This window comes from Aptenodytes forsteri, unplaced genomic scaffold (assembly GCF_000699145.1).
Source record: "Aptenodytes forsteri isolate BGI_AS27 unplaced genomic scaffold, ASM69914v1 Scaffold402, whole genome shotgun sequence".
Taxonomy (NCBI): domain Eukaryota; kingdom Metazoa; phylum Chordata; class Aves; order Sphenisciformes; family Spheniscidae; genus Aptenodytes; species Aptenodytes forsteri.
Genome location: NW_008795144.1, coordinates 340752 through 349568, shown reverse-complemented (window position 1 = coordinate 349568; position 8817 = coordinate 340752). Strand labels below are relative to the sequence as shown.

At 37.0% G+C, this 8817-nt stretch overlaps 1 long non-coding RNA gene across 1 annotated transcript; it reads left to right on the top strand.

The window, feature by feature from the left end:
- Positions 1-3648: 3648 nt before the first annotated feature.
- LOC103898274 lies at positions 3649-6545 on the top strand. The gene is made up of 3 exons (XR_657537.1): positions 3649-3713; positions 4101-4216; positions 5747-6545. It is a non-coding gene; the product is annotated as an uncharacterized LOC103898274 (long non-coding RNA).
- The last annotated feature ends 2272 nt before the right edge of the window (positions 6546-8817 follow it).

Below are 8817 nucleotides of genomic sequence, written 5' to 3'. Positions count from 1 at the left end.
ATGTACTGTAATTCTTTAATTATTCCTCTGCATTACTATGCATTTGTGTAACTGCAATAAAATGCAATTATGAAATGTGTAACGTAAAAAATTATTCAGATATGTGCACTGATTCATAACACACAACTGTCTCTTACACATAGAAGATAAAAAAGAATATTAAGAAAGCCAAAAATCCTCATGAATGTTCCATTATTTCTCTTTCCTGTAGAAAGTTTTATACGGATCTATTCAGACTGAGGCTTTCTAAGGAATTGGATTGTTTTGCTTTATAGTTAAGCAAAATGAAATGTATTAAGAATTACATTTATGATTAGAATGTTAGTGCACTTTGTTGAGTTAACCATATATCCAAATAGCATACAGTTAAGGGGTTCACAATGTGATCAGCAGAAAAAACGTAATGCGTTCAGTAACAAGAAATTTTGCACTATGGAAATGAGTCATTTTATCAAAATGAACCAGCAGGAATACTAGACCTCTAAGGCTAATCTTATTTTTAAGAGGTGAAGTGTGTATATCAGTAATTTACCTCAGAGTTGCCTACAGTAATGAAATTTTGAAAGTGTTTATTATAAATTTGATGTGGAGAGACTGCAGAGGTTAGGCATGAATTAATCTAGCAGAAATGCAGATGACCTCTGTGTGCACCCTAAGTTGCCTTATCAAGCAAACTGTGATGGGGGACTGAACACTTGCTTAACACTGTTGGCAACATAAATGAAACATCACATATTGCTTTATCATCAACAGCAGACATGTAAGGGTTTTTGACATACTGCTATATTTCTCTAGTACAATATGCTGTAAGAAGTTACCCACTTTCAAATCCAGTACATGCAGTAATACCTGCAGGAAAACACTGATGTTGCTCCACTGCAAAAGGAAAAAAGGCTAAAGCAGTGGAAGCAAGACTGCTTAAGTGTTTGAGTAGTGTGGATGCTAGTTTTTCAAGTTTCTTGGCAGTGTACAAGGCAACCAACTGAGAAATACAGAGCCCAGCAGTAGTGACTACGTGGTCTCATGAACGAGAACTTGTTTTAAACATTGGGCGGAAATATTTTTCATAGTGCTCAATCTGCAGCTTTCGCTGCTTGATGTGTCACAAGGAAGGATTCCTACCTTATATTATTGCCATCTTCCTCTGAAGAATATCCAGACTAATAGTACTGGAGAACAAATAATGCTTCTATAATATCCATGAAGAACAAGATACCAAATCCACCACAGCATCAGGAAGAGAATTCCTTATATTGCCCTTTAATTTGGACTCTCAACTCTTTTTTGCTCATGTTTGCACAGTAGTAGCCTCACTGAAAATTTGTTTCCTATCTTGGAACTCCCAGATGCTCTAATCTGGCAAGTAACACTATTGTGAAGGAATATCCACAGTAATAATTCTCTAATTTGCCTTAAAAAAGGGGAAAGGGCTCAGAGGCTATTAAACAGCTTTAGCAGACAAAACCAGTTTTCTGTAGATGAAAGATTTTCTCTCCTTTTCATGTTAAATAGTCCTTGTTTGTTAGTGATTATATTCAGATTTCTCTTAATAGGGAGGGTTATCCATATTAAAGAACAATATAGGATGTCAAAGACACTCAAGATGTAGGAAGACTTGAGGATACTGATAGATGAAAAATTGGACATGCACCGGCAATGTGCATCTGCAACCCAGAAAGCCAACTGTATCCTGGACTGCATCAAAAAGTGTGACCCCAGCAGGTCAAGGGAGGTGATTCTGCCCCTCTACTCTGCTCTGGTGAGACCCCACCTGGAGTACTGCCTCCAGCTCTGGGGTCCCCAGTGCAAGAAAGACACGGACCTGTTGGAGTGGGTCCAGAAGAGGGCCACGAAAATGATCAGAGGGATGGAACACCTCTCCTGTGAAGAAAGGCTGAGAGAGTTGGGGTTGTTCAGCCTGGAGAAAAGGCGGCTCCAGGGAGACCTTGTTGCAGCCTTTCTATATATAAAGGGGGCTTATAAGAAAGATGGAGAAAGACTTTTTACCAAGGCCTGTAGTGACAGGACAAGGGGCAATGGTTTTAAATTGAACGAGGGTAGATTTAGACTGGATATAAGGTGTAAGGATGAAATTTTTTTACGATGAGAGTGGTAAGACACTGGAACAGGTTGCCCAGACAAATTGTGGATGCCCCATCATTGGATGTGTTCAATGTTAGGTTGGAAGGGCCTTTGAGCAACCTGGTCTACCGAAAGATATCCCTGCCCATGGTGGGGCCTTTGGACTAGATGATCTCTAAAAATCCCTTCTAACCCAAGCCATTCAATAGCTCTATTCTATGATAGTTGTCTGTGTCTCCATTAACAAGATTACAACCTGCTTCAGTTGTGATTTCCTGTTTGTTCCCCTGTAACTTTGGCCGGGGAAAGTGATTTGACCTGAAAAGTGTCAGATGAGTTGCTGCTGCTGAGTAACAAGATGACTTGCCACACTACACTGCATAAAGGTGCTTTCCATATTTAATTCATTGATTGTCTGAATAATGAGAAGGTTGAAACAATCAAGTCTTTACCAAGCAGCATTGAAGAATATGACCGAGTACATGTTTTCAATGTAAAATACCACCTGAAGATTCCTTGCCTTTTAGCAAAACTGATCACAAATCTCAAAACAAAAGAAAATGCTTACTGACCTTTTTTCTTGACCTCAGAGAATGTTGAATTACACAGCTGAAATAAAATGTGGATTTGGCTTTGTGTTTGAGATTGTACTGAAACATGATACTACTCCAGTCTTCTGCTTTTGCACTTGCTGCTTAGATGAGAAATAGCAGGCAAAGAAGAAAATTTCTAGAAAAGTTTATTACTACATATGTAAACAGGAAATGTTCGCCACCTAGGGGCACTGGTATGTTTACCATAAAGGTTCAGTGCATACAGTGGGAAAGACACAGATTTGCAACATGGAGAAAGCCAGCTCCTTCTGGCAGGGCCTGGAGCTTTCTAGGTGGAGAATTTATATCATCGACCTTTATTTATGGAAACTTTGTTGTCTCACATACTGTGTGGTGAAATGTTCAGCGTTTCTTATATGAGCCCTTTTATAAATACTATGTTAGAAAGAATACTTTTCGTAAACAGATAAATTGCACAAGCAATGTGGATTTTATTAAGCTTGAATTTCCCACTGAAGTTGATTTCAAGTGTAACTGTGGAGTTTTTTTCAGTTGGTATTAACAAAAACAAAGCATGAGTGAACCACCTTGTTAAATGATAAACTGAAGCTTACCATAATTGAATTGTAGAGGTAATTGCGTGTAGAAATACAAGAGAAAAAAATCTGGTACACTGAGGGAAACTGTATTTCTGTAGAATATCCTTGAAGATATTGTCCCTTATTTCCATGTGACTATCCTGGTAGCCTGTGAATTCAAAAAGGAGTAGCAATCTGGATTATGTTTTCTTGTTGTTGTTGTGATTTCCTGGTTTTAGCCTCCCCGAGCATTTGCATTTCTGCTGTAGCTGAGTGAAAGCTGTGACTAGACCAAATGTATTAACAGTCTTGTGGATTGTCCAGTCCTGTTCTGGCTAACATAAACTGTAATTTTGTATTTATTTGGAGGGTTCATAGGACATGTAAATGTAGCACTGACTAGTTCCACCAGCTTCACAGCATTCTTGTGCCCAGATACCAGCAAGAGGCTGCTCTAAAGAGCCACAGAATCAGAACTGGTTTCTTCACTTTTCTTCAGGTAAGGAATAAAATAAAGTTGTTTTAAAATAAGCAGGGAAGTACAAACTTTAGAAAACCCAAGTCCCAACCGATAAAAAAACTCACAAAACTTGCTATGATAACCTCAGGGGCCATTTTTCAAGGTGATTCAGATGTTTCAGGGCAGGGGGGCAGACAAAAAATTGTGTTACTCCCACTGGTTTAGGTGTTTAAATCCCTTTAAAACTCAGGCCTTCAGTAATGTGTACTGCACTTAGCCATCAGAACACTCGCAGCCATTATTTTTCAATCTACATTTTTTTCTGAAGTTCTTCAGGATATATAATTGCTGTGAATCCTGTACTTACCACATTTCATATGCTTTCCTTCCCACTGTCTTCCCCCTTTTGTTCTACATCATTTTCAGGAACTGGGGAATGGGGTGATTTTCAACAGTATGGAAAAAAGTTGGATACTGGATTTGAAGATCCAATCATTGTTTAAGAAGATAATAAATCATCAGATATTCAAACTCATTCTATGGTAAGCCCCAGAGATTCTTTGAGCTCTATTCCAAATTCCTCTCTGTCAGTGTCATCATAGTTGTTAGCTGTTTGCAGTAGCGATAGCAATCTCTCTTCACATACTTGGTATCAAAATATTCAGTGGTAAAAAATTCAGATAAAAGGGGATTAGAACTCTTCAGATACAGCCGGCGTAAGTTTAACTTCAGAAGTTTTCCAGCAGGAACCTACACTTGTCAGCATTGGTTGCAACTCTTTAACCTGTTTTTTTACTTTGCTAAGAATATGAGTAACAAAGTGACTAGAGGAAAAGGAGTTTTCTCACTTATGCCAAGTGAAATTAAAATTGAACAGACCTTTTTTAAAAAGTTTGTTTTAAAGGAAAGCATGACAGAAGAGTTCTGTAGAGACCTCAGACCAGTGGGGGAGAGAGACACTAGGCTTTGTTTGATTCTGGTGTCATCTACTCAAGTTTCACTGTAGCATGAGAAGGTAAAGCAACTGGAATAAGCTTCAGAGTAAAGTGAAAAGAAGATGCAGCAGCTGGTAGCAGATTTTAAGTTCAAGGCTATTCTGGTTGCTAAAATGTCTTAAAAGTATTTCTCAAAAGTACCAAATGCAATGATGTCAGGATAAATCTCATGGAAACTTCTGAGAACTGGAACTTTCTTTATTGAAATTACTGAGTTTACAAGGTAATGTCAAATCAACTAACATCCACACAGTTCCCAGAAGCGAAAGGTACAATAGTATGTTTCCCAGCAATAAATAGAACTTCTTCCTGCTTTGTTATATCATTTAGAAATAGAAAACCAACAAATTTCAAAGCCAAATCAGAAAATGGAGCCCTAATGATAAGTTTAATCGTATAATTAGCAAGGTATGAATAACCTTGGATGAGGGAGACACAGTATCGGTTAAACTGGAAAGAATGCAGCAGTCACACTCATTAGAGAAAGCACTGAAAAATAAACAGAAAAACTAGAGTTCAAAGTTACTAGGCAACTGCATTTAAAGGAAGAAATGTCAAACTATGCGTTTCTCTTTGGGAGTCCTAGTTATTGAACTGACTGCAAAATTATTGCTAAGCAATAAATTAGCCTGAGAAGTTTCTTTAGATATTCTCTCAATTTTGTTGCTATTGCTTTTTATTTTTGTCAGGAACACATTTCATTAACACTTAGTAAATGTTTATAACACTAAAAAAGACAGTCTAGGCAAACTGTGGTGGGATAACTCCAGTCAAGTGGGCAAATTCCCTAAGGATGTTAAGATTACAAAACTACATGAGAAAGCACGAGATCCATACTTTCTTTCATGTCTGTAGCTGACTAAAAAAGGAAATGGAAATACCTATTAATGTTCCACCTTGCTCAGACAGTATGGTGGGAGTAATCCTTGGGGAGAGAAGATTTTTTAAAAGGGAAAGAGAAATTTCAGTGAATCTAGAACCACACTGTGTCCGACCCCTGTACAGAATGCCAGTGAGCTGACCAACAGCCAACGTGGTCAGAGTTGCAGTCTAAGCACTTTCCTTCTTCTTCCTCAGGTGACTAAATCCCACAGGCTGGGCAGAGGTATGGTCCTGACCACAGTTCATCAGCAGCTCAAGGCAGAGGAAAGAGGAGGCATGTTACTTCTTGCAAAGCAAGGTCTTTTTGTATATGCCAGTGGGCTCAGGGAGGACTTTTGGTTCTTATACGATCTATTGTTTAGTGGCGGAGTATAAAACAAACTAAAATATGAAATGATATTCATATTATGCAGTCTGTAAGGATAGCTTGTATCTTCACAGATAGCAGTCCTTTTTCACAACAGTTTAAATGTAGTCTTTCTGCTATAAAGATTCTAGATGATGTAGAGTCTCTCCTACAGTCTCTCCTAGAGACTGATGTACAGTCTGTCCTAACTGTGACTCATGATTATATATCAGTCTTTTTTCTAGGTCTATAGCTTCTTTAAGAACTGTAACTTATTTCATTTAATGAACCATTTAATCACAGTATGATGAAGAATGCTTAAGTAGACTTTGTATCATTTTAGGGCATAGAAAGTGAGCTATATGGAGAAGGACATTAGGAGATACCAAATCACTGAATGGATCCCATTCATGTGACAGTTTAATTTTGTCACATGCCATGAGATGATATATCCATAATGCCCATTGACCCCTCTGGACTTTGAGGCTGCTGATACTGTATAGAATCAAACTCAGGGTTGGTAGAAAAAATATGTAATCGATTTTCCACTAGAGAAATCTGCTGTGACAGAAACTTCTTTGTTAAACAAATCACAGCAGTTTTGATCTAATATTTTTTGTAAAAATAAAAATTGGAAAATGTTTAAAAATTATCTAAAGGACCATTTTTATATTTTAAATGTAAGTTTTGTTGATAATTTCAAAATAATTATTTGCTTTTGAAATTTCTTACAGTGTTTCAAAGGAATTTGAAGTCCAAATGAAATATTTCACATTTGTTAAAGTAAAATACTTATGTTGATCCAGTTTGGTCTTTCCAGACAGGTGAAATTATTCATGAGCTTGAAAATCAACTTTCTGGAAAGCCATAACTAAGCTTGTGATAGAAAATATGAATTCATAAACTACAATAATTAGCAAGATTTATAATCCTGCATAAAACAGTGAGTAACTTTAGTCAGTCACAGAACAAACACCCTGTAGTCATGTAAGAATTTAGTAAATTCACAGGAAAGTAAAAGCTATTACAGAGTCAGCAAGTCTCCTTCTGGAGTGATAAAGCATTATTTTCAAAGTCACTGTCATCAAGTTATGCGCACATACTCATACTAATGAAAGGCTATAAGCTGCAACTTCATTTGATGGATCTTGTATTGATTTCACTGGGAGTCTTGAATAACTATGAACCAAAGTAAGTGAAATGTACAGAGCAAACAGATCTTTACATTTCTACATACTTTACAAAGACAAGCAAGCATTAAGATCCTTATTTGGCAGATACAAAAGATCATGACTTGTGTAAGGTTACACAGGCAGACAGGCAGTTATGAAGCTGGGGAAAGAGCCCCGTTCTGACATGCTCTGAAAGCCCTATCTTCCATGTTTCCCATCAGAAGTTATCCAACTGTAGGAAAGCTGAGGAACTGTTCAGAACAGCCTCTGTCTGCTTTTTGTACACCATACCTATAAAAATCCCGAAGTACAATATTTTAAATTTTTAGAACGACTGGATTATTGCTAGTTATCACCTAGGTCCTGATGAAGCAAAGAGCTTAAGCTTCATTGTTAAACCCTTTGACTTCAATGAGCTTTGAGTCAGTTGCTTTTTTGTATGCATACCCTTTATTGTAAGTGTTTTCTGATGCAAAACAGAGTCTAAGCTGGTTGCAATGCCTACTTGCATACAAATTCTGTAGTTGTTTTTTCTTTATGGTTAGTTACCAAATCCAGAAGCATGGGACTTGTTCAAAGTATCCAAAGCAGCATCATATCACACTGCTGATTAGCTAGCATCCCATGTACACAATATAATATATGTGACGTTGTGATCCTGTGAAGAATTTGGTACCCTTAAACATCACTCCTTCTTTGGAGCTAAAGACATTGAAATGTCTTTGGAGCAGTTACATGAAAAAAACATCCTACTTAAAGAAACGCAAGAATGGTTGTTCTGTTAAAGTTCTTCCTGTGATTTGGAAACAAAATGCATGAGTTTGTGACTGTAATTGCTTCTGCAATAGTCTAGTGTAATATTTGCTTTATTTAAGAAAATTTCAGCAGGGTAAGCTAAATGTTTAGTTAACATATAGTTAAAAAACCCCCACAAAATAAACCCCTCCATTTGTACAGTTCCTATAGAAAACACAAACTTCATCCAAGAAGGACATTTAGAAAATATCTTTTAAAAGTATTCACGAGGAACTCAGCTTAAATGTTAAGCTGAGCACTTCTGCAGGTCTACCACTATTTTATTTCACAGGCATAAAGAGCTGAACACATGATATGAGGTTTTCTCTATTTAGGATAAGCAATCATTCTGATTGCACTCTACTCTTAATCATTTAGTTCCTTTTTTATCTCTCTTTGCTTCACAAATGTTTAGTGTGAGATGAGATCATCCCATACGTACAGACATGCTAATGACTAGTTTCAACACTTGAAGAAAGAAATTCTCAAATGAAAGCATTGCACAAACAGAAAAGGCTTTGGCAGTAGGTCTTAACTACAGCAATGTAGCTATGAATATATTTTTGGGGAAAAAAACACTTTTCATCAATACTTGGCTTATGATCGGAATGTTTTTCACATTAATTTCATTCCAAGTTGTTTACAAGGGAGTGAGAGCGACAACGAGAGAGAGAATGAGAGTGTTTTATCAGTGACGTGGGAAATAAAGTAGAGTACTCATGACAACTATTTCTCTTGAATTAAACATAATAAAATGCCACCATTTTCCAAAGATGTAACCAAATAAACGGTATGTGGAGGGGATATATGGGAAAGGCAGTTGAGACACACAAGCAAGTAAAAGAAATAGAGATGGTCTATGACTCCCCAAAACTTAGAAGCTGTTGTCTGAGTTGAAAAATGAGCATTGTCGTTAATATTAAAGTTGTAAAACAGGCTGTCAGATACTGTGA